We start from the raw sequence: 26,957 nt of genomic DNA, 5'->3' as shown, positions 1-26,957 counted from the left end.
GAAGCACCGTTTTTTTACACATCAGCAACATGTTTATTCCACAAGAGTTGCAAGGTAATTCCATGTGACAGTGGGCGCACGTCACCAAGTGTCGAATAAGTCCAGGGGTGTGTGGTACATCACTTGATAGGAATCAACAACTTCCACCCTGGAATTCGATTCTGGGTGCTGGGGGTCAGAGTTGACAAAACAACTAGCAAAGTACCCTGGAAGGACAGACATAAGACACAGTCAAAAGCACAGCAGAACTGGATAGAAATGCAATACACATGCACAAAACATGTCACAAGAAACTTACACACAAACAAGTAAGCATGTCAACACTGTTGTGGAGTACAGACTACCTGAAAGGACACATCACTGCACGCATCCAGCCAAGTAGCACACAGACACACTCAAACAGCTGCAGAGCAGCACCAACACGTGTCAGGCTAACTCAATACATTGACTTGACAACCCTTTAAACTCACATTCAGGTGAAGAAGTTGTTTATGAGCTGTGTGCGGACGTCACCCTCGTCATCATCATCACTGGCGTCGTGGCCCAGGTCAGGATCCTCCACATGTGGCGGATGCTGGTCATCGTCATCCTGGATGAGAGGCAACTCCTTCGCACTGCCATGTTGTGTAGCATGCATCATAGTATGAACATTTTGCACACCTTTGAAGGGTCATATGGGAGGGCCCCTCTGGTCTTGTCCAGGCAGCGGAAGTGGCTTTTCAGGAGACCAAATGTCCGCACGATCACTCTCCTGGTCTGACCATGTGCCTCATTGTAGCGCATCTCGGCTGGGGTCACAGGGTTCTTGAGTGATGGCAGCAACCATGGCCTGTTGGGGTATCTGGAGGCACCTACATACAAACAATTGCACATTAGCTGAGTTTTGAAAGAGGGTGGAATACAACATTGCCAAACACACACAATGGTAAACAATCAGTACACACCGAGAAGCCAGGTACGCTGGTTCGGCAACTATGACATCATTTGTCACAATGCGACTACTCCTCATGATGTAGGCATCGTGCGCGAAACCGGGGAAACTCCACACACATGTGTGATACACATGTCTGCTAGACATACCACCAGAGCATTGATGGGGTGGAAATGTTTCCTGTTCCGGTATGTCTGCTCATGTGCCCGTGGTGGTACCAGGGATACGTGTGTACCATCAAAAGATCTGATGACGTTCGGCATTCCCCCAGTGTGTAAAAATCACCCTTTATGTCAGTGAGTTGACCTGGGCTAGGAAACTTGTTGTACAGGTCAAGTAAATGCAACATCCCCTCCAAGACATCGCGTAGCACACAACTGAACATAGTTTGCGACATCCCACCAGCAGTAGCCACAGTGTACTGGAATGTACCGGTAGCAAAGAAGTGCAGGGCTGCCATTACCTTTACCTTTGGGGTCAGTGCTGTAGGGTATGTCCGACCAGGTAGCTGATGTGGTGCCAACTGCTCCGCCAACTCCTCAATCAGTGGCCTGCTGAAGCGGTACTGTCGGATGCATTCGCGTTCCACCATGGTTTCAAGGTCAGGGAATGGTCTATGGACAGCTGGTGCCCTGCAATACAGACATGGGCAAAGGAATTGTCCATTCATCCACCCATGTGGCTATGACCAAGCAAATATCACATGATAAATCATGACAAAACACAATTATTATTATTATTATTATTATTATGCGTTCTTATATAGCGCTCGATTACCCGTAGGCATCTCGGCGCTTGCCTTGGGAACCCGTCCTGGCTTTTCCCTGTGAGATACCCGTACTGGGCATCCCCAAGGTGAAAGCCAGGCATCCCGCCGCGGGGGGCCGTAGTGGAGATTAAGCAAGCTATTGCCCAGAGTTGCAGAGTGTGAACCCGTGATTTGAGTAGGCACCGAAACGAGAATTATCGAGTCCGTGGATATTTGGGCTCAAGACCCTGCCGCGTCGGGAATTGAACCCTGGTCCCAGGTCTGACTCTGCTTCAGGGTCTACCTCCTCTAACCAGTGAGCCACACTTCTCCACAATGAACTGAGGTGGGTGCTGTTGGGTATGGACACATATGTCACCTACATGCCCATCATCTCACATCTCAACTCAACATGTTTACATAAGTTCCATGTATGCAATAGCATATCATTAGGCTGTGTCACAGTACCTATGTCCTGCTGTCACGTTCCAAACATACACCACAGTGACAGGTGAGGACTGATGTCTCCCAGGCATCACAGCTCTTTGACAGGCAGATAACCAGGGTCCCTGGTTGCCACATGGACATTGGCATGACATGGCGTATCATGTACACGACACAAAACAACCATGAGTACCACAGGTAGTGGCCCCTATTGTCACTGCAGGCCCTACATGGACGTCTCTGAGACACACACACAACATCAATGTTGATGCACAAACCACATGTATGTGGAGACTGTCTCCCATTGGGCACATGGAATCAGAGACATCTAAGGCACAACATGCACACAGACCGTGGGTGTACATCAGAATTGTGGCTATGGGTCGCTCTGTGACATACATACCATCCCACTGAGGACTCAGGGTGTATATGACATGTCATACACATAGCCAACCTGCAACTGTGTCCATGATTCATGCTCATAACTGAACAGTGGTATATTACAGTGGTAATGTGCACAACACACAAAGGATTCTTTCCCCGTGAACCTGATCACATCCTGGGAGTGGCTGCAACAAAGTGCCACCCAACAAACCAAATGTTGCCCCCCTACACACACAGGTAATGCAGCCTTACATGCCTTGTGATACAGTGTTATTTACAACAAGGGGTGGTGATGGACAGAGTCTCTGAATTAAGCAGAGTACTCTCACCCAGTCAAGAGATCAGGGCTAGATCCAACACCGTTTTTTAGCTCATTGCACCATCCCAGTTTCAGAACCTGGCTGTATGCAAATTAGTCTGTCCCTGGCCCAGTGCATCATGGGAACAGGGCAGACCAGACTACAAAAGCCAATTCTTACACTGGGAAGGAAACAAGCTTCCGGGGACCGGTTTCTGGCATTTCAGCCGTCTTCGGCCCGGCTTGCTTGAATCCTGATGGTGCAATGAGCAAGGGACTCACATCTGAGCATACCCTTCCACGCTTAGGGTGGACAAAATTATTTACAACAAGGGGTGGTGATGGACAGAGTCTCTGAATTAAGCAGAGTACTCTCACCCAGTCAAGAGATCAGGGCTAGATCCAACACCGTTTTTTAGCTCATTGCACCATCCCAGTTTCAGAACCTGGCTGTATGCAAATTAGTCTGTCCCTGGCCCAGTGCATCATGGGAACAGGGCAGACCAGACTACAAAAGCCCATTCTTACACTGGGAAGGAATCAAGCTTCCGGGGACCGGTTTCTGGCATTTCTGCCGTCTTCGGCCCGGCTTGCTTGAATCCTGATGGTGCAATGAGCAAGGGACTCACATCTGAGCATACCCTTCCACGCTTAGGGTGGACAAAATTATTTACAACAAGGGGTGGTGATGGACAGAGTCTCTGAATTAAGCAGAGTACTCTCACCCAGTCAAGAGATCAGGGCTAGATCCAACACCGTTTTTTAGCTCATTGCACCATCCCAGTTTCAGAACCTGGCTGTATGCAAATTAGTCTGTCCCTGGCCCAGTGCATCATGGGAACAGGGCAGACCAGACTACAAAAGCCAATTCTTACACTGGGAAGGAAACAAGCTTCCGGGGACCGGTTTCTGGCATTTCAGCCGTCTTCGGCCCGGCTTGCTTGAATCCTGATGGTGCAATGAGCAAGGGACTCACATCTGAGCATACCCTTCCACGCTTAGGGTGGACAAAATTATTTACAACAAGTGGTGGTGATGGACAGAGTCTCTGAATTAAGCAGAGTACTCTCACCCAGTCAAGAGATCAGGGCTAGATCCAACACCGTTTTTTAGCTCATTGCACCATCCCAGTTTCAGAACCTGGCTGTATGTAAATTAGTCTGTCCCTGGCCCAGTGCATCATGGGAACAGGGCAGACCAGACCCGGAAGCTTGTTTCCTTCCCAGTGTAAGAATTGGCTTTTGTAGTTTGGTTTGCCCTGTTCCCATCATGCACTGGGACAGGAACAGACTAATTTGCATACAGCCAGGTTCTGAAACTGGGATGGTGCAGTGAGCTAAAAAACGGTGTTGGATCTAGCCCTGATCTCTTGACTGGGTGAGAGTATTCTGCTTAATTCAGAGACTCTGTCCCTCACCACCCCTTGTTGTAAATATTGTGATACAGTGTGGCACAGACTGTGGTGTTGTAGGTGTGCACCTGTGTCCCTGGCAAGTAATTGTGTGTGGAATCAGTTAACAAGTTACATCAATGTTAACTGACATGGGTGACTTCTACAGAGACGCAAAGCACAGTTGTGGACCGAGCCATGCGCATGCCTTGGCCATTGACTGCAATGTTAACCGACGCAGGTGACTTTTATGCAGACTCATCGCTCAGTTGTGGACCGAGCCATGCGCACGCCTTGGCCATTGACTGCAAGGTTAACCAACGCAGGTGACTCTTATGGTGACGCATCGCACAGTTGTGGACCGAGCCGTGCGCATAACTCGGCCATTGACTGCAATGTTAACCAACGCGGGTGACTTTTATGCAGACGCCATTGAATCGTATGGAGATGGGTGCGTGTGGATTTTCAAACTTGGCGTTGTACAGTTAGTTTTCCGAGCCATGCGCACTCCTTGGCTATGGACAGTCATGGAAACAGACGCGGAATCAAAACTTGTACGAGTCATGCGCTGGAAATTCAGTTGGCTGCCTACAACAATGTTGCAAATCCTAGGATGTCATGACGGTGAAATTTTGAACGATGCGGAAGACGTGTACGAGTCTTGCAATTCCATGGATTGGCCAGATTCATCGGATACAACCGTGTAGACCTATCTCTTAGGACACATAACACAGATTCTGCCTCTGCAGGACAGATATAAGGCTGGCTGGCCCCCAGAGAGCTTACTTGCCTGCACTACATGCTACAGGACAACATCTCTGCTACCACTGATGCTGTCTCTGCATCCACTGGCTACTGCTATGGCACGTACTGTGAAGATAGCCCCAGCCTTCAAAGAGGGGGAGAACCAGGCCCTGCTGGAAAGCCTCCTCCCACAGTACTGCAAGCTGTATGGGAAACCAGGGGAGCAGTTGAGTTTATAGTCCACTGCCTTCCTAATTGTGCATGTTGTCTGACTAGCAGTACTAGCAGTGTGTACACCAGTGGCAAGCATACTCACTGAGGAGTTTCAACCCACAAAGTGTGTAGCAACATGTGTTGAACAGGTGTTCTGCAGCAAAAGTGAATTTGTGCAAGCTTTTACTTCCCAGGCAATGTTACCATGTCAGAAATGCAGGACAATGGTCCATTTCCATGGGTGCACTACCTGTCTGTGTACCTCCTTTATCTTTATGATGACTACATGTGTATCCAATTGTGTGCAGCACAAATGTGTGGCATGTGTGGAAATGGCATTTTCACTTTGTCATCCTCACAGGTTGATGCCTACCAGAAGCAGGAGATCTGGCTAACCATCGCTGGGGCAGTTTAATCAGTGGGGGTCTACAAGTGCCGGATCCGCAACTGCCAGAAGAGGTGACAGGACCTTCGGGGATGGACCCGGAGGATCGCAAGGGTCTAGGTGAAGCTGTCGCCTCCTCCCAGGAGGGGTGGACACCGGACCCTGACCCCCCCCACATGCTCAGGATTCTGGCAGTGGTCTTCCCGGACCTGGATGGGCAGCTGAAGTCCAGACAGCAGCAAGGAGGGGATAAGTCCATACCTAATCTGTGAACTATGTCTGACATGCTATTTGCAGTCTTTTTGCCTGGTTACACTTCCACATTACGTCGGTCTTGTAGTCCAGAACTTATGTTCTTCAATTGTGTAATGCACCCTCCTCATCTGATCCACAGGTGTGGCCCTTACAGTCTGTGACTTTTTTTCACTTGGGCACTGTGTCCTTGCAGTCAGCTATGCTTAAGGTTCCGGACAGCATCTGTTACGAGTACTCTGTAGTGTGCTTCGTGGGTGGGTCAATTGTTTTGACAATGCCTGAGATCTGACATGTGATGTGATCTGTGTGCGCCTTTGATATGTGTTCCAATGGCTGATGTTACTCGCCAAATGTGCCTGGGGTATTTAAAACACACCCATGCAGCAGGTGAGACCAATTTTGGGGCCTCAGGAGTAGGTATATCAAGTGTGTCACACTTGCTTAGCAAACTGCCTACTGTCCAGGGATATTCACAGTTTTACGTTGACTTGGCCAGTCATTCCTACTCCAGGGCATTAAAACACTCTGTACTCCCACTCCAGTGTATCAACTTACAGATTGTGCTTAGTGAAATGTTCCCTCAGGTGTCTTGGTGGTGTGGCTTCTTTTTTAGGACAACTGGGGTGTTCATAAGTTTGAGGGTCAGCAGGCCATCTGAGATGTGACTAGAGGAGACGAGACCTGTGTGACATATAGGTGTGCACAATGGTGTATGCAACTGTGAAGTTCAGGCAGCTGTGTTTCATTCACAGCAGACTGTGAGGTGCTCATGTTCAGGGAGTTTTGTTTGCAGTCACTCATATGTCTAATTTGTATGATATGGGGTCATCAGAGTCTGGATTATGTTGTTTGCAGGGGATGGACATGTGCACTTGTCAGCTGCAGAGCTTGCATTCCCCATGACCTATGATTGTGATACAGTGCAGACTGTTGTGGTCTGGATGCCCTGCCCCTGTGACAGGAGACAGTGATGATTGACTTTTCAGGCATTCCTGTGTCATGGCATTGAACTTGCTAAAAGGGATCCTGCAGTGGAATCAAATGTGCTCCATGCACCCATTGTGGCATTGACTATCAGGACATGAGGACATCATTGTGTCTGGTGATGGTAGGCATCACAAGTATGTCACATGAGACTCTGGCCATCCCTTCATCCTGACACCAGTACTGAGTCAGTGGCAAGAGATGTGATGTGTGTATAGTAACAAGCTTAAACATGTTCACTTGCATGTCCAACAAATGTGTAGGTGGTGCATGTGTGCATATTAGGGTATTAGCATCCAACATGCAACAGACATATGGGTGCAAGGCCAGGAGGGATATGAGTGCCATGATTGATGGCCAGACTCACAATTGGCTTATTCAAATCAGTGTGAGCACTTTGAGCAATGTTCAGCTGATGATGCCAGGGCTTACCCTGTGATGTGCTGTACTCACTGCGGTGTGTGCAGACAGTGCAGGTGACTAATGTTGGTCTGGTTTCCCTAATTCTATACAGATACATCCACGGCCACAGGATGGGACAACGCCACAGACCAGGAGGAGCCTCAGAGCCAGACTTGGACAGCAACCGAGGAGTTGGAGGGACCCAGTGGCATGGAGGGCAAGGGGAGCCACACTGAGGAGTCCTCAGCAACATCCACCTCAGTTGAGGACCACAGCAGCTCAGAGGATGACTCCCTTGTGGAGCCAGGTGTCAACAGCCACTAAACCCCAGCTAGTGAGGCTGTCCCCGCCACCACCAACACCATCACCACCCTTCCATCAGTTCCCATCCTAGTGGTCCGTGGAGGCTCCAGTGTTCAGGAGCATGTCTCATTTGTGGCAGACACCGCACCCCCTGCCCCTGTGTCCCCTGTTGCCCTGAGTGTAGAGTCTGTGGACTTGCTTCGAAAGATCCATGTAGGGCAGACATCAATGCTGAGTATTCTCCATGCACACACCAGTCTGTTGACACAACCGGTGTCGTTCATGGAGGGCATATCATCTGGCATGTCTGCCCTACAGAAGACCAGTCAGTCCATGGCCTGCTCTCTGATGGCAGCAGTGTCCCTCCTCCAACAGTCCCTCACCCCTCCTACCTCTGCCCCATTCACAAATTCCTAGCACCCTACCTTTTCCAAGCACACACACACCAGCACATTCACGCAAACCCACAGACACGAGTAGCACACAAACACCCACACCAATGTCTAAACGTACACGCAAGCAACCTCAGAGGACTGATAACACACTCACAGGGGATGGTTTGCAAACACACGCACAGGCATCCACAACCACTCTGCAGTCCTCTGATACCTCTCCCTCCAGGACCCCTACCCTTGCCTCACCTGCAGCCCCATCTTCCAAGAAGCTCTTCCTCTGTGTCCTTGGCCTCTTCCCCACCGATCCAGCTGATCCAGCGTACAAGGGGAAGAGGAAGTCCCCACACACAGAGGGGAGGGCCCCTCACACCCGGACAGCCTCCCCCAGGTGCAGGCAGACTGAGGCCCCCACCCACAAGTCCCCTCAGACCCGGAAGAGCAAGACCCCACCACCGCCCGCAGCTTCACAACACAGTCTCTGTCCTCCATCTCCCAGGCCACCACTCCACAGGTTTCCCACCCACAGATACACCATCCCAAAAATGTTCAGGCTTTCCCCCCTACCACTTGCTCTTGCACCCCAATCCCCCGGACAGCCTGTCTGTGCCACTGGTGTGGGGGCCATGGCCCCCCTCTATCCTGCCAACCTCACCTGAACCCCTTTCCACTCCCATGGAGTTAGGTACTGCAGTGGAGTCCACAATCACTCTGTCTGACTTGGATACTGCAGTGGGGACCCAGTCCACTCCATATGACCTGCCCAATGCAGTTGTGCCAGCACCCATACCACCTGACTTGTGCCCCATAGTTGTGACTGCACCCACTTTGTCAGAGACCTCCACTGCAGTTGCCAGTGACTCTCCTGCTTTCTATCCTTCTCTTGCGTCTTTCTGTGCTTCTCTTGCCTCTTTCTGCATTTCTATTGCCTTTTATGCACTTCTCTTACCTCTTCCTGCATCCCTCTTCTCACTTTCTGCACCTCTCTTGCCTCTTTCGCCCACTTTTCCCTCTTTTTGTATATTTCTTGCCTCTTTTTTCACTTCTCTTTCCTCTTTCGGAACCTCTGTTGCTTTTTCTGCGCTTCTCTTGCCTCTTTCTGCACATTATTTGCTTATTTCTGTTTCCCTCTTGCTTCTTTCTACATTTCTGTTGCTTATTACAGCACTTCTCCACCCTCTTTCTGCACCTCTCGTGCCTCTTTCAGCACCTCTCTTGTCTCCTTCTGCAATTCTCTTTCTTCTTTCTGCTCTTCTCTTGCCTCTTTCCGTACTTCTTTTGCCTCTTTCTGCACTTCTGTTGCTTCTTTCTGCACCTATCTTTGCTCTTTCCGCACCTCTGTTGCTTTTTTCTGCAGAAAGTGGCAAGAGAGGTGCAGCAAGAGGCAAGAAGGGTAAAGAAAATTGTAAGAGGGGTACAGGAAGAAGCAAGAGAGGAGCTAAAAGACACAAGAGACATACAGAAAGATGCATCAGGGGTGCAGAAAGAAGCATGCAGTACAATGTGTGGAAAGAGGCAAGAGAAGTGCAGAAAGAAGCAATAGACATGCAGATGAATCAACAGAGGTGTAGAAAGAGGAAAGGGAAGTGTATAAAGAGCTAAGAGAGGTGCTGAAAGAGGCATGATAGATGCAGAGAGAGGGATGAGGAAGCAGAAACAGGCAACAAGGGTGCAGTAAGAAGCAAATGAAATACAGAACGAGGCAATGAAAGTACTGAAAAAAACAACAGAGGTGCGGAAAGAGAGAAGATAAGTGCAGAAGGAAGCAACAGAAATACAGAAAGGAGAAATAGAAGTGCAGAAAGAGGCAAGAGACGTGTGGAAAGAGGCAAGAGACGTGTAGAAATTTGAAAGAGAAGTGCAGAAGGAGGCAAGAGAGGTGCTGAAAGAGGCACAAGAGGTGCAGAAAGAGAGAAGAGTGTGCAGAAAGAAGCAAGAGGGGTACAGTGAGAAGCAAGAGAAGTGCAGAAAGAAGCAAGAAAAGTATAAAAGTAAGCAACAGAGGTGCTGAAAGAGGTAAGAGGGTTGCATAAAGAGTCTGGAGGAGTGCTGTAAGAAGAAACAGAAATGTAGAAAGAAGCAAAAGGAGGAACGAAATAAGAAAATGAAGTGCAGAAAGAGGCAAGAGAAGTGCAGAAAAAAGCAACAGAGGTGCAGAAAGAGGAAAGAGAAGTGAAAATAGAGGCAAGAGAGATACAGAAAGAGGGAAAAGTATGCAGAAAGAGGAAAGAGAGGTACACAAAGTGGGAAGGGGGGTGCAGAAAGAGGCAAGAGAAGTGCAAAAAAGGCAACAGGATTGAAGAAAGAGGCAAGAAAAGCACAGAAAGAAGCAAGAGAAGCACAGAAATAAGCAAGAGAAGTGAATAAAGATGCAAGAGATGAACAGAAAGAGCGAAGTGAAGTACAGAAAGAGGCAAGAGAGATGTCGAAATAGGTAATAGAGGTACAGAAAGAGGCAAAGAAAATTGCAGAAGGAGGCAAGAGAGTTGAAGAAACAAGCAAGAGAGTTGCAGAAAGAGGGAAAAGGGGTACAGAAAGAGGCTAGAGGGGTACAGAAATAGGTAAGAGAGATGCAAAAAGAAGCAAGAGAGGTACAGAAAGAAACAAGAGAAGTGCAGAACAAATCAACAGAGGTGCAGAAAGAGGCAAGTGCATTGGCGAAAAAAGCAAGAGCAGTGCAGAAATAAGCAACAGAGGTGTAGAAAGACACAAGAGAAGTGCTGAAAGATGTGAGAGATGTGCAGAGAGAAGGAACAGGGGTAGAGAATGAGGGAAGAGGGGTACAGAAAGAGACAAGAGGGGTGCAGAAAAAAGCAACAAAAATGCAGTAAGAACCAACTGAGTTGCAGAAAGAGGCAAGTGAAGTACAGAAAGAGGAAAGAGATGTACGGAAAGTGGCAAGGGAGGTGCATAAAGAAGAGAGTGAGGTGCACAAAGAAGCAAAATAAGTGCAGGAAGAACCAAGAGGGGTACAGAAAGGAGAGATAGGGGTGCAGAAAGAGGTAAGAGAAATACAGAAAGAGGCCTCTGAGGTACAGAAAGAGGCAAGAGAGGTACAGAAAGAGACAAGGGAAGTGCAGAAAGTACAAAAGATGTGCAGAAAAAAGTAAGAGCGTTACAGAAAGAGGGACAATGGGTGCAGAAAGTGGCAAGAGGGTTGAAGAAAGAGGCAATAGGGATGAAGAAAAGTTAAGAGGGATGCAGAAAGAAGCAATAGAGATGCTGAAAGAAACAAGCGACGTACAGAAAGATGCATCAGAGGTACAGAAAGAAGCGTGCAGTAAGAGGCAAGAGAACTGCAGAAAGAAGCAACCGAGGTGTGGAAAGAGGCAAGAGAAGTGCAGACATAGGCAAGAGAGGTAAAGAGAGAGGGAACAGGGGTGCAGGAAGAGACAAGAGGAGTGCAGAAAGATGCAAGAGAATTGCAGAAAGAAGCAATAGAGGTGCAGGAAGAGGCAACAGAAGTACAGAAAGAAGCAAGAGAACTGCAGAAAGAGGCAAGAGAAGTTTGAAAGAGACAAGAGAAGCACAGACAGGTGCAAGAGAGGCGCAGAAAGAAGCAAATTAAGAGCAAAACGAGGGGAGAGATGCACTGAAAGAGGCAAGAGAAGCTTAAAAACAGGCAAGAGAATTTCAAAAAGAAGAGAGTGAGGGTCAGACAGAGATAAGAGAAGAGCAGAATGTGAAAGTGAGGTACAGAAACAAGCAAGAGTAGTGCTGAAAGAGGAAAAATGGGTGCAGTAAGAGGCAAGAGGGGTGCAGAAAGAGGGAAAATGGGTAGAGAAAGAGGTAAGAGGAATGCAGAAAGAAGCAAGAGAGGTCCAGAAATAAACAAGAGAAGTGCAGAACGATACATCAGTGGTACAGAAATAGGCAAGAGGGATGCTGTAAGAGGCAAGGGAAGTGCAGGAATAGGCACAAGAGGTGCAGAAACTGGCAAGAGATGTGCAGAAGGAGGGAACAGGGATGCAGAAAGAGGGAACAAGGGTGTAGAAAGAGGCACAGGGGATACATAAAGAAGCAAAAGAAGTACAGAAAGAAGCAAAATAGGTGCAGAAAGAGGCAAGAGGGATGCAGAAAGTGACAAGAGAGAGGCACAAACAGGCAAGAGAGCTGCAGAAAAGGAAATCGGGCGCAGAAAGAGACAAGAGATGTGCAGAAAGAGGTGGGAGAAGTGCAGTAAAGAAGCAACAGAGGAGCAGAAGGAGGCAAGAGGATTGCAGAAAGAGGCAAGAGATTTTCAGAAACAGGTAAGAGAGGAGCAGAAAGAAATAACAGAAATGCAGAAAGAAGCAACATAGGTACAGAAAGAGAAAAGAGGGGTGCAGTGAGAGGCAAGAGAAGTGTACAAATAAGCGACGAAGGTGCAGAAAGAGGAAAGGGAAGTGCAGAAAGAGGCAGGAGAGGTGCAGAAAGAGGTTAAGGGGTGCAGAAAGAGGCAAGAGGGGTGCAGAAAAAGGCAAGAGAGGTCCAGAAAGAGGGAAGAGGTATGCTGAAGGAGGCAAGGGGGTGCAGACAAAGGCCAGAGGTGTGCAGAAAGTAGCAAAAGATATACAGAAAGAGGTGAGAGAAGTACAGAAAAGAAGCAGCAGCGGTGCAGCAGGAGTTAAGAGGACTGCAGAGAGAGGCAAGTGATTTTCAGAAACAGGTAAGAGGGGTGCAGAAAGAAACAATAGAAGTGCAGAAAGAAGCAATAGAGGTACAGAAAGAGGTAAGAGGGGTGCAGTGAGAGGCAAGATACATGTACAAAGAAGCGACAAAGGTACAGAAAGAGGAAATAGAAGTGCAGAAAGAGGCAAGAGAGGTGCAGAAAGAGGGAACAGGGGTGCAGAATGAGGCAAGAGAGGTGCAGAAAGAGGAAAGAGAGGTGCAGAAAGAGGGAAGAGGTATGCAGAAAAAGGGAAGGGGTGCAGAAAAAGGCCAGAGGTGTGCAGAAAGAAGCAATAGAGGTACAGAAAGAAGCTAGAGAAATGCAGACCGAAGCAACAGAGGTACACACAGAGGCAAGATAAGTGTAGAAAGAGGCAAGAGAAGTAAAGAAATAGGCAAGAGAGGTGCAGAAACCTGAAACAAAGGTGCAGAAAGAGGGTAGAGGGGTGCACAAAGAAGTAAAAGATGTGAAGAAAGAAGCAAGAGAGCTGCAGAAAGAAGCAACAGAGGTACAGAAAAAGGCAAAGGGGGTGCAGAAAGAAGGAAAGGAGGTTCAGAGAGAAGCAAGGACAGTACAGAAAGAAGCAAGTGAGGTACAGAAAGAAGCACGTGAGGTGCAGAAAGAGGCAATAGAAGTGCAGAAAGAGGCAGAAGTGGCACAGAAAGAGGGAAGGAGTTACAGAAATAGGGAAGAAAATTGCAGAAAGAAATAACAAAGGTGCAGAAAAAGGCAAGAGGGGTGCCAAAAGAGGCAAGACGAGTGCAAAGTGAAGTAACAGCAATGTAGAAAGAGGCAAGAGAAGTCCATAAAGAAGCAATAGAGGTGGAGAGAGAGCAAGAGTAGTTCAGAATGAGGCAAGAGAGGTGCCGAAACAGGCAAGAGAGGTGCAAATGGAAGGGCAGGGGTAAACAAAGATGGACGAGGGGTGTAGAAAGAGGCATAACGGGTGCGCAAAGAAGCAAGAAAGGTACAGAAAGAAGCAAGGGAAGTTCAGAAATAGGCAACAGAAGTACAGAAATAAGCAACAGAGGTGCAGAAAGAAGCAAGCGAGGTGCACAAAGAGGCAATAGAAGTGCTGAAGGAGGCCAGAGAGGCACAGAAAGAGGCAAGGAGGTACAGAAATACCAAGAAAATTGCAAAAAGAAACAAGAGAAAGCAAAAGAGGTGCAGAGAGAGCTAGAGTTGTTCAGAAAGAGGCAAGAGAGGTGCAGAAACAGGCAAGAGAGGTGCAGAGGAGTGACAGGGGGTGGAAAGAGGGCTATGGAAAGTAGTACAAGGGGTCCACAAAAAAGCAAGAGATGTACAGAAAGAAGCACGAGAAGTTCAGTAATAAGCAACAGACACGAGAGAGGAAGAAACAGACAAGAGAGGTGCAGAAAAAGGGAATCGGGATGCAGAAAGAGACAAGAGATGTGCATTAAGAGGTGAGAGAAGTCCAGAAAAGAAGCAGCAGAGTTGCAGAAGGAAGTAAGAGGACTGCAGAAAGAAGCAAGAGATTTTCTGAATCAGGTAAGAGAGGTGTAGAAAGAAACAACAGAAGTGCAGAAAGAAGCAACAAAGGTGCAGAAAGAGGCAAGAGGGGTGCAGTGAGAGGCAAGAGAAATGTACAAAGAAGTGACTAAGGTGCAGAAAGAGGAAAGTGCAGAAGAGAAAGAGGCAAGAGAGGTGCAGAAAGATGTAAAGGGGTGCTGAAAGAGGCAAAAGAGGTGCAGAAAAAGGCAAGAGAGGTGTTTAACAAAGGGAAGAGGTATGCAGAAAGGGGCAAAGGGCTGCATAAAAAGGCCAGATGTGTGCAGAAAGAAGCAATAGAGGTACAAAAAGAAGCAAGAGAAATGCAAAAACAAGCAACAGGGGTACAGTAAAGAAGCAAGAGGGGTGCAGAAAGAGTTAAGAGGGGTGCAGTTAGAGGCAAGATACATGTACAAAGAAGCGACAAACGTACAGAAAAAGGAAATAGAAGTGCAGAAAGAGGCAAGAGAGGTGCAGAAAGAGGCAAGAGAAGTTAATAAAGAAGCAATAGCGGTGCAGAGAGAGCAAGAGTTGTTTAGAAAGAGGCAAGAGAGGTACAGAAACAGGCAATAGAGGTGCAGACAGAGGGACGGGGGCTGAAAGAGGTGTGTAGGAAGAAGCACAAGGGGTGCACAAAGAAACAACAGAGGTACAGAAAGAGGCAAGAGGTGTGCAGTGAGAGGCAAGAGAAATGTACAAAGAAGTGACAAAGGTGCAGAAAGAGGAAAGAGCAGAAGAGAAAGAGGCAAGACAGGTGCAGAAAGATGTAAAGGGGTGCTTAAAGAGGCAAGAGAGGTGCAGAAAAAGGCAAGAGAGGTGTTAAAAGAGGGAAGAGGTATGCAGAAAGAGGCAAGGGGCTGCAGGAAACGGCCAGAGGTATGCAGAAAGAAGCAATAGAGGTACAGAAAGAAGCAAGAGAAATGCAAAAACAAGCAACAGTGGTACAGAAAGAAGCAAGATGGGTGCAGAAAGAGGCAAGAGAAGTTCAGAGCGAAGCAACAGAAATTCAGAAAGAGGCAATAGGTGTTCAGAAATAAGCAGTAGAAGTGAGGAAGTAGGCACTTGAGGTGCAGAAACCTGCAACAAAGGTGCAAAAAGAGGGTAGAGGGGTGCAGAAAGAGGGAAGAGGGGTGCATAAAGAGGGAAGAGGGGTGCAGAAAAAAGCAAGAGACAAGAAGCTAGGGAAGTGCAGAAAGAAGCAATCGGGGTGCACAAAGAGGCAATAGAAGTGCAGAAAGAGACAAGGGAGGCACAGAAAGAGGCAAGGAGGTACAGAAATACGCAATAAAATTGCGGAAAGAAACAACAGAGATGCCGAAAGAGGCAAGCGAAGTGCAGAATGAAGCAACAGCAATATAGAAAGAGGCAAGAAAAGTCAATAAAGAAGAAATAGAGGTGCAGAGAGAGCAAGAGTTGTTTAGAAAGAGGCAAGAGAGGTGCACAAACAGGCAAGAGAGGTGCAGACAGAGAGACGGGGGGCTGAAAGAGGGGTGCAGAAAGATGCACAAGGGGTGAACAAAGAAGCAAGAGATGTACAGAAAGAAGCAAGAGAAGTTCAGTAATAAGCAAAAGGAAGTACAGAAAGTGGCAACAGATGTGCATAAAGAGGCAAGATATCTGCAGAAAGTGACAAGAGAGAGGCAGTAACAGGCAAGAGAGGTGCAGAAAAAGGGAATCAAGATGCAGAAAGAGGCAAGAGATGTGCATATGGAGGTGAGAGAATCCCAGAAAGGAACCAGCAGAGTTGCAGAAGGAGGCAAGAGGACTCCAGAAAGAAGCAAAAGATTTTAGAATCACACAAGAGAGGTGTAGAAAGAAACAACAGAGGTACAGAAAGAGGCAAGAGGGGTGCAGTGAGAGGCAGGAGAATGTACAAAGAAGTGACAAATGTGAAGAAAGAGGAAAGAGCAGAAGAGAAAGAGGCAAGACAGGTGCAGAAAGATATAAAAGGGTGCTGAAAGAGGCAAGAGAGGTGCAGAAAAAGGCAAGAGAGGTGTTAAAAGAGGGAAGAGGTATGCAGAAAGAGGCAAGGGGCTGCAGAAAAAGACCAGAGGTGTACAAAAAGAAGCAATAGAGGTACAGAAAGAAGCAAGAGAAATGCAAAAACAAGCAACAGGGGTACAGAACGAAGCAAGAGAGGTGCAGAAAGAGGCAAGGAGGTACAGAAATAGGCAAGAAAATTGAAGCAAGAAACAACAGAGGTGCAGAAAGAGGCAAGAGAAGTGCAGAATGAAGCAACAGCAATGTAGAAAGAGGCCAGAGAAGTCCTTAAAGAAGCAATAGAGGTGCAGAGAGAGCAAGAGTTGTTCAGAAAGAGGAAAGAGAGGTGCAGGAACAGGCAAGAGAGGTGCAGACAGAGGGACAGGGGGCGAAAAGAGGGGTATAGAAAGAGGCACAAGGGGTGCACAAAGAAGCAAGAGATATTCAGAAAGAAGCAAGAGAAGTTCAGTAATGAGCAACAGAAGTACAGAAAGTGGCAACAGAGGTGCAAATGAGGCAAGCAATCTGCAGAAAGTGACAAGAGAGAGGCAGTAACAGGCAAAAGAGGTGTAGAAAAAGGGAATCAGGATGCGTAAAGAGGCAAGAGATGTGCATAAAGAGGTGAGAGAAGCTCAGAAAGGAAACAGCAGAGTTGCAGAAGGAGGCAAGATAACTGCAAAAAGAAGAAAAAGATTTTTAGAATCACGCAAGAAAGATGTAGAAAGAAACAACAGAGGTACAGAAAGAGGCAATAGGGGTGCAATGAGAGGCAAGAGAAATGTACAAAGAAGTGACCAAGGTGCAGAAAGAGGAAAGAGCAGAAGAGAAAGAGGAAAGAGAGGTGCAGAATGATGTAAAGGGGTGCTGAAAGAGGCAAGAGAGGTGCAGAAAAAGGCAAGAGAGGTGTTAAAAGAGGGAAGAGGTATGCAGAAAGAGGCACGGGTCTGCAGAAAAAGGCCAGAGGTGTGCAGAAAGAAGCAATAGAGGTACAGAAAGAAGCAGGAGAAATGCAAAACCAAGCAACAGGGTTACAGAAAGAAGCAAGAGGGGTGCAGAAAGAGGAAAGAGAAGTTCAGAACGAAGCAACGGAAATTCAGAAACCTGCAACTAAGGTGCAAAAAGAGGGTAGAGGGGTGCAGAAAGAGGGAAGAGAGGTGCAGAAAGAGGGAAAAATGGTGCTGAAAGAAGCAAGAGACAAGAAGCAAGGGAAGTGCAGAAAGAACCAAGCGAGGTGCACAAAGATGCAAAAATTTTTTTATTTATTGTTTAATTAAAGAGGAGACACCATTCATCTTAAATACAAAAGAAAAAAGGTAAACATTAATACAAGATGAGGAAAAAATGAGGAAAAGATGACTAAAATACGTTGGAGCATAATGTCCTTACTGTTAAATATACAACCCATCCATGACTTTCAGAAAAAACAAATAGGAGCAGCATCAGTAAGTGTCTCGGGAATGGAATAAAGAACACAGAAGACCAAGTATGTTTGTGGGTGTACAAGTTACGACACTGATACTTGCAGTCCTTCAGTTTTGAGCTTTTTTGCTGTTCTAATTACGAATTTAGTAAACTGGATGTTGAGCATCGTGTTTTCAGGATTTGATGTAGTTGGCCCCTAAGGACATCCTTGTGGGGCCAACTACCACTCCTATTACATCCAGTAAGTCCCACACAGCATGATTGCTGAATTCTCATAGAAGGCCACGTCCACCTTGCCCACCACTCTGCAAAAGTGCTCCCTGGGGTACTCTTGGATAGGAATTGAAGTCTGTTCGATGCTAGGTTTTCTTGGAGGCCAACTAGCCTACCCGTTACCTCCAGTAAGCCCCACACATTGAGATTTCAGGCCACACCCCCTTTCTCCACAACTCTGCAAACGTGCTTCCTGGTACACTCTTGGTTGGGGATTAAATCCCCTTGCCTCCTGAGGGTCCCTCGGAGCCAACTAGCCCTCCTGTTACCTCCAGTAAGCCGCACACAGCTGGATTGCTGAAAGTGGTCAGAGGCCATGCCCCCTTTTTACACCACTCTGCAAACGTGCCTCCTGGAGCACTGCTGCTTGGGGGATGAAGTCCACTTTAGTGCTGAGATCCTTAGGAGACAAGGGGACCTCATTAACTCACCACATGAGGTGAATTTGCAGAGTGGTGTGAAAAAGGGCTTGGCCTCAGACCACTGGGGTTACTGGAGGTACCTGGAGGGATAGTTGGCCCCTAATGACCCTTAGGATTCAAGGGCACCTAATCCCCCTACCCAGAATGTGCCAGGAGCCGTGCTTGAAGAGTGGTGCAGGGAAGGGGTAGGGCCTCCAGCTAGTTGCCAGTTTCTTTCATTTTGTCCCCATCCCCGGGGCCCGAGCCAATAAGGATGAATATCAATTTCTACTGAAAGAACATCTAATGATGTCAACAATATACTTTCTACCAAAAATCCACAAGACACTAATTAATCCACCAGGGAGGCCTATTGTCTCCTCATGTGGTCCCCTTTATGAGAACATGTCAATATATGTGGATGCCTTTCTGGTACACATAGCACAAAGGCTGAGTTCCTACGTTAGAGCTACTGGAGGCTTTCTACGCATTCTATCAGAGACTAATTGGAATGACAAATACATGATGGCACCGTCAATGTTGTTTCTCTCTACACGTTGATTGAACATAAAGTAGGATTCAAGGCCTACACCTATCTTCTAAAACAAAGGAATATAAGTGAACTACAGCATTAAAAAATGCTTCTGAGAATGATCGAAATATGCCTGATGAACCATGTCTATATGTCTAACCAAGAGCTTTTCATCAAAGATGCAGCACTGCCATGGACATTTCTTTTTCAGAGAACTATGCCAACATCACAATGGGCTGGTAGGAAAAAGAGATAGCATGGGGTCCTGAAAACCAAAAAGAACTTGACAACATTATATTATGGGTCAGGTTTATCGATGACCTCTTCATAATGTAGAATGGCAGTAACAAAGACTTCATGGAATATTTAGAAAATTTAATCAGAACAACATAGGACTATCCTTCACATGTACTACGAGTCAATCAAACAGAGACATTTTAGATACACATATCTACATAGAACAAGGCACTATTCATTCATCATTATTTAGGAAACAGACCGCTGCCAACAGTATACTCCATGGAGACAGCTTCCATCCAAAATCACTTATAAGGAGTATACCATATGGAGAACTAATAAGAATGTGCCAACACTGTTCCAAAGATGAAGATGCAGAGCATCGTTTTGGAGAGGCAATATCAAGATTGAGAAAAAGAAGATATAAACAAAAAGAACTGAATACCTGTCTCAAAAAAGTAAGAATGAAATCATGTGTAGAATCTCTGGTTACTAAAAAGGCAACTCATCACATTGAAAAGGAAAATCAAGAAGCACCAAGATTGATTATAACATACTGCAAAGAAAGCAAGATAATTTTGAATGTGATACAAGAACATTGGAATTTGATAAATAAATATCCAGATATAGGGCATCATCTGGGTACCTGACCATCAGAAACTTATAGCAAAAGTCAATCTCTAAAAGATAAGTAGGTTTGAAGTCACTTACAAATAACAACAATGAAACATTGACTGGTTGAAGCAGAAAAAAGGGTTCACAAAATACAATACCTGCAAGGCATACAAGATTGGAGTAAACAAGAAATATTTAATCGACACAAATGGAAAAAGATTTGACATCAAGCATAATATCACTTGCAAAAACAACATATGTGGTATATGTGATCCAATGTAGCTGTGGCTTACAATACATTAGAAGCACAACGTGCATGCTAAAGGAGAAGACACTAGAGAATATACCTGTGGTTAAGAACAAGGATTTGAGCTATGCTACAGCAAGACATCTGATTCAATGCCAAAATACGGATAGGAAAACAATGAGTTTTTTCGGGTTGGATATAATTCCACAGGATGAACTTGGGGGAGACAGGTCAGGAAAACTGAGACAATTGGAATGTCAGTATATAATAAGACTGAAAACAAAGATACCGACCTCACAGGGTCTTTTTCATGGTAGCTTGGTCTTTTTTCTCTTTCTATTTATACCCTCACCATCGTCTGCCAATAATGATGCATGATTGGAGTTGTAGTTTTCAAACAAACATTACATTTTACACTGTTTGAAGTCAGTGTCCTAGGAGTAATCGACTTTCAAAATTAATATTACGCAACTGCACTTCACCGATCCTGGGTTAAGATTCTGAGGCACACAACAAGATCCAGAATTCCCTGCCCATCAGAGGGCGTGGTATCAGTTTAAAAGAAGGGGTGCCATGGGCCTCGGTATCCAACCCAGCCTCATTTGTGGGACACTGACTTTGGATGTTAAATATACATGTGTGCGGAGGCCCATTTGAGGGCTTTAAGTGGTTGACAGAAACAGCAGAGATTAAATGCACCCATCCAGGGTTGAGATTCTGAGGCACACTAGGAGATCGAGAATTCCCTGCTCATCAGAGGGCGAGGATTGCTCCAGTTCACTGTCAGAGTGCGTTTCTGCCAGAGGGGCAGTTTGGAGCTATATATATTACCTACTGGTGGTTGCCAGTAGGTAGTTATAGTTAGCACCTAGTTACCATAGGAAAATGGCAACATTCTATTCCCAATAACTTTGGTGTCGATTGTCGAATCTTCGCGAAATGTTCAATGCTAATTCTTTGTTGAGATCAGCTCCTATGTCGAAGTTTGAGGGTGATTCATCAAGGGGGGCCGAGAAAGAAGGGGGGTCCCAAAACATTTTTTCTCCATGTTAATGTCCATAGGAAACTTTAGACAAGGCTACAGGTTGAACGGGTGAACGGAATTATCCCATATTTGGCAGGGAGAAAGGTTTTGGTCTAGAAAGCATGCTTTTGTTTATTTGGTGTAAATCCATTCAGTAGTTTTTGGGAAATATCGAAATTAACAAATATCAAAATTTGGGAATTCTGCCATCTGATTGGCTGAAGCGTTACGAGCACAAGCTTGCTGCTTATGGGTTGTCCGCGGTTGCAACCAGGAAGTGTTGGCCGCCATATTGTGATTCCGTTGAAGCCAGTAAGGGAAAAAAAAGGGCAAAAAAAGTTGGAAAGGAGGGTAGGACCACTGTAACCTCTGTGGGGGAGTGCGAAGCGAAGTAGTCACTGTTACTGGTCTGAAAGTGTGGTGTTGCTCAGAGTGACATGGTGCTGATATGATATGGTGCTACACTCGGGTATGAAACCGAAAGCCTAAACCGTGAGGACATTGCTGTAAAGCATGGGTACTCACAAACTTTCTGTCGGAGGCTAAAATTACAGTGTGGTTTATGGCCGAGGGCCGCACCAGTAGGGGTGGGGTCAGGGTCAGTGGGGGGTGGGGCTAGAGTAAAAAAAAATCAAACCCGTTTCAAAACATTAGACAATGTGACAATGCTATATTTCAAAGCAGATGTAACTACAAAGAGCACATTTTACAATATATTCTTATACGCAGACAATAGCAATCTTAAGAGGCATTGCATAGTTCCATAAACACTTTGACCCCAATTCCATCAGTGTCTCTCTCTCTCAGTCAGTGTCTCTCTCTCAGTCAGTGTCTCTCTCACTCAGTCAGCCTCTCTCTCTTAGTCAGTCGCACTCTCAGTCAGTTACTCTCTCAGTCAGTTGCTCTCTCTGTCAGTCGCTCTCGCTGTCAGTCGCTCTCTCTGTCAGGTGCTCTCTCTGTCAGTCTCTCCCTCTGTCAGTCTCTTTCTCTCTCTCTCTCTCTCTGTCAGTCTCTCTCTCTCTCTCTGTCAGTCAGTCGCTCTCTCTGTCAAGTCAGTCACTCTCTCTGTCAGTCACTCTCTCTGTCAGTCTCTCTCTCTGTCAGTCTCTCTCTCCCTCAGTCAGTCTCTCTCCCTCAGTCACTCTCTCTCTGTCAGTCTCTCTCCCTCTGAGTCAGACTCTGTCTAAGTCAGACTCTCTCCCAGTCAGTCTCTCTCATAGTCAGTCAGTCTCTCTCTCTCTCTTAAAATAGCAGTATTTCTCTACTATTAACAGACACTCAAAAGAACCTAAAAATAGATTTTTAGATCGAACTACAGTGATATATACACATAACTGACATGGATTGCCTGGTTACACGGCTTTTAGTGGGATGAAAAACCTGGGGGTTCTCTATAGTTGTTAGCTGCATGAGATAAATAGGCAACAACTAAGGCTTTGTTGTATATAAATTATAATATTGAAAATGTGTCAGGTCTGAAAAGATGAGACTGTGAAAGAAGTAAAACCAGTCTATTTGAAATTACATCAAAATCTTTGAGCAATGATGCTGCTACTGAGATGGGATTTTTTTTGTTCACCCGGGGGGCAAAAATGCTGCCCCGATAGTTAGTTGCATAAGATAAATAAGCAACAACTATGGCTTTGTTGTATATAATATATAACATTGAGAATGGCGAAAATGGAGACCCCGATAGTTAGTTGCATAAGATAAACAAGCAACAACTATGGTTTTGTTGTATATAATATATAACATTGAAAATGCTTCCATTCAGAAATGATGAAACTGTGAAAGAACTTAAACAAGCCTATGTGGAATTACATCAAAGGCTATGAGCTGCTGCTGAGTTGAGAGTTATGTAAGGGCGAAAATGGAGACCCAAGAGGTTGTTAGTTGATTAAGATAAATAAGCAAAAACAATGGCTTTGTTGTATATATTATTGAAAATGCTTCAGGTCTGAAATGAGACTGAAAGAATGAAAGAAAACATGTCCATTTGAACTGACAAAGGCTTTCTGAGCAGAAGTGCTGCTACCGAGTGAATATATATATATATTTTTTTCCACCCTGAAGGCAAAAATTGAGCCCCCATAGCTATCCGTCTCAGCAACTGCTTTGAAGCACTTGGCCCACTAAAAACCCTGCCTGTTAACTCCGGGACACACAACACACAACAATCACCACAATCCAATGCCATCCATGCCCTCAATGATGATTAAATTCAAGACACCCCACAGAAAGACTAGGTCCATGGACCACTGAGTACCCCTGGGCATAATGGTTGAAAGCAAGGCAAACTGGGTGCAGGTCTGAGCACACTGCCTGACTTCAAAATGGCCCTTTGACCCCCACCACATGGCCAGGCCCCAACAGCACCCAAAAAGTCAAAAAACACACAACAATCACCACAATCCAATGCCATCCATGCCCTCAATGATGTTTAAAATCAAGACACCCACCAGAAAGACTAGGTCCATGAACCACTGCGTAACCCTGGGCATCATGGTTGAAAGCAAGGCAAACTGGGTGCAGGCCTGAGCACACTGCCTGGCTTCAAAATGTTCCCTCGACCCCCACCACATGGCCAGGCCCTGCCTGAACCAGGCCTCAAAATGGCCCCCACCCACATGGTCAGGCCCCAACAACACCCAAAAAGTTGAAAAACACACAAACATCACCACAATCCAATGCCATTCATGCCCTCAATGATGTTTAAATCAAGATACCCGACAGAAAGACTAGGTCCATGGACCACTGAGTACCCCTGGGCAAAATGGTTGAAAGCAAGGCAAACTGGGTGCAGGCCTGAGCACACTGCCTGGCTCAAAATGGCCCCTCGACCCCCACCACATGGCCAGGCCTTGCCTGGACCAGGCCTCAAAATGGCTCCCACCCACATGGCCAGGCCCCAACAGCACCCAAAAAGTCAAAAAACACACAACAATCACCACAATCCAATGCCATCCATGCCCTCAATGATGTTTAAATTCAAGACACCCACCAGAAAGACTAGGTCCATGAACCACTGCGTAACCCTGGGCATCATGGTTGAAAGCAAGGCAAACTGGGTGCAGGCCTGAGCACACTGCCTGGCTTCAAAATGTTCCCTCGACCCCCACCACATGGCCAGGCCCTGCCTGAACCAGGCCTCAAAATGGCCCCCACCCACATGGTCAGGCCCCAACAACACCCAAAAAGTCAAAAAACACACAAAAATCACCACAATCCAATGCCATTCATGCCCTCAATGATGTTTAAATCAAGATACCCGACAGAAAGACGAGGTCCATGGACCACTGAGTACCCCTGGACAAAATGGTTGAAAGCAAGGCAAACCTTGGTGCAGGCCTGAGCACACTGCCTGGCTTCAAAATGGCCCCTCGACCCCCACCACATGGCCAGGCCCTGCCTGGGCCAGGCCTGGACCAGGCCTCAAAATGTCCCCCACCCACATGGCCAGGCCCCAACAACACCCCAAAAAGTCGAAAATCACCACAATCCAATGCCATCCATGCCCTCAATGATGTTTAAATTCAAGACACCCCATAGAAAGACTTGGTCCATGCACCACTCACTACCCCTGGGCCTACTGGCTAGTGAGGCTTTACAGGCACCCCAAAATTATAAAAAAAAATCAACATATAACAGTGAGCTAAAATTCCATGACATAAATGATATTTTAGTTAAAAGAAAATCACAGAAACAGTTGTATCATGCAACCATGACTAACCCTGGGCCTACTGGATACTGTGGCTACCCACAATATATATTTTTTTAAAGTTGTGAAAACATTTTTTAAATTGTAGTTGCAGCAACTGCAATGCCCCAAACAAACAACACCAACTTACTTGTAAAATCTCAAATCCAAAAGTTATCCAAACTCCAAAGTCCAAAAAGTCCTCAAATACAAATATCCAGCAGCAGCCACAAAAAGTAATCCTTCCAGTTCCAGATCCAAATCAAAAGTGACCAGGACATGGACAAAGTACTGGGAGGAGCCTGCTGGACAGGAACAGGAAGTTGGAGACTCTGGGGCACTTCCTTTCTCCCACCCCCCCAAAAATGGACTCCTTGCACCAAAAAGTGCAGCCAAATGTCAATCTGAGGAGTTATTCTGATCAAAATCATCATTTTCAGAAGGTTTATGATGCCTGCGGTGGATTTCTTGTGCAGAATTGCAATTTTTGCAAGTTCGGGAAAGCGAGCTGTTCAAATCTCCCGCCGGAAGTCAGCTGCGCGCCGCATCTACGTGTTCGGCATTGTTTACTCCCGCGATGCGTGATCGCGGGCCCTTATGACGTACTCGCGTTGTCAAACTCTCGCTCTGCAAGATGGCGGGCCGCGATAACGTAATCGGGGTCGAAAAACTCTCGCGCGATCATGCAACAAGATCCAAAATGGCGCAGCACACGCAAACCGGGAGAAAAACAACTCGGCGAACACAGAATCACGGTAAGTCAACACCGTGCACGCAATATTGTTTTTTTCAAGCCCGACCAAGCAAAAAAATCCGCCAGCTTGCGAACCTACGGATTTTTGGGCAAATTCGCGGGATTCACGGACCGCGAAATTGCCAAAAATCCTCAAATTCCGCGAACGGAAAGGATTTTGCGCCAACTTAATTTTTACTACCTACACTATACAGCCTTAAATACAGTATAATCTAAGTAGGTATGATAGATATGTCTCAACCCATTTTAGATTTGGGAATTTTTATCGTTTGATAAGTTTTCCCAAAATAAACAATTAGTTGTACTAGTTTTGCTGTTGTCCATGTGATCATCAATGCAAGTGGTTTTATTCTGCAAAATTTTATAAAATACAAAGAAGGAGGTGGATTCAGCCAATTTTAAGACTAGGGGGGTGGACCTAATGCAGACCAGCGTTTTTATTTTTGCAATTTTTAGACAATTAATGGTTTACTAATGCAATTGCCTGTAAGTACGCTGACAATCAGAAAGACTATCTTGATTTAAATGTCACACGGGCACGTCTTTTCAATATTCTGTGATGAACTTAAATCCGTAAGGCACTGATTTAATCATGATTTCTTTTTAATAATAATTGCCTGTGCTGTTTGTTCACAAACAAGTTTTTTATGTACGATGTTGCGCTTTTTATTTTTGTGTCTGCTTTTGTGATTTTACATGCATAAAATTGAATAAAGCTTGTTCTGTTCTGTTCTTGTGTTAATGTATCTCTGCTTTCTGCTCCATACAGAGCTCCACTCTGTATTTTTGCTTGATACACTCCTAGTGCTGGAGTCAGTGATTGGCTGTAAGGCTGCCTGTAGTATATCAGTATTGATTTTGACCTATGGAATAGGGTAAGATGGGTGTTTTCCATTAGTTGCTCCCAGCCAAGTGTGTTGCTTAATCTCATCCCCAGAAAGTCAATGTTTTCACCGCTTCAATGGTTCAAAAGCAATACTGACCTCTTTTGATTTACACTTACCTTTCCTGAACACCATGAATTTGGTTTTGGCAACATTAAGTTTCAAACTCCTGCTCTTACAGAAGTCTAAACATGTATCCACTAGCATTTGCAAGCCTATTGGGGTTTTGGAAATTAGATAAGAATCATCTGCAAAGAGCAGGTTTGGGACTTATGTGCCATTCATGATGGGAGAGTCATTTCTACAGTCCAAAAGACTACTAGCCACATCGTTGATAAACGGGAAAAATAGTGTAGGAACGAGCATGCACCCTTGGGGCATCCTATGCTGTATGGGTATTCTGTCAATTAATTCACCATTAGTTCCCCGTCTGACTTCAGCATAGTTATCCTTGTGAAGTCTAGCTATTAGAGTCAACAGATCAATGGGAGTCCCTAGGTCAAGCATTATTTTTCACAGCATTTTGCGTGGTAGTAAGTCGAACCAAGCTCTATGGTCAACAAATACTACATAGAGTTTTTCTTTTCTCAGTAGCACATATTTTCATGTTCAGAGGGTGCATCTAAAAGCCTGATCACAAGTACTAATTATGGAGCGGAAGCCTGCTTGGTATAGGTACAATATCACCTTCTCTTCCATCCAGCTTTGGAGTTTGTCCAGAACTTGTTGTGCAAAAATCTTTTGCAGGTTATCAATCAAGCTGATGGGTCTGTAATTGGAGGGGATGGAGGGATTGGAGGGGATGGAAATGTCACCTTCCTTGTGTATGGTGATTATCCCCTCTAAGTTGATGGAATA

The sequence above is a fragment of the Lissotriton helveticus genome, chromosome 1_1, assembly GCF_964261635.1.
Source record: "Lissotriton helveticus chromosome 1_1, aLisHel1.1, whole genome shotgun sequence".
Classification (NCBI taxonomy): domain Eukaryota; kingdom Metazoa; phylum Chordata; class Amphibia; order Caudata; family Salamandridae; genus Lissotriton; species Lissotriton helveticus.
The sequence above is the reverse complement of the archived record's forward strand: the minus strand, read 5'-3'. Positions refer to the sequence as shown.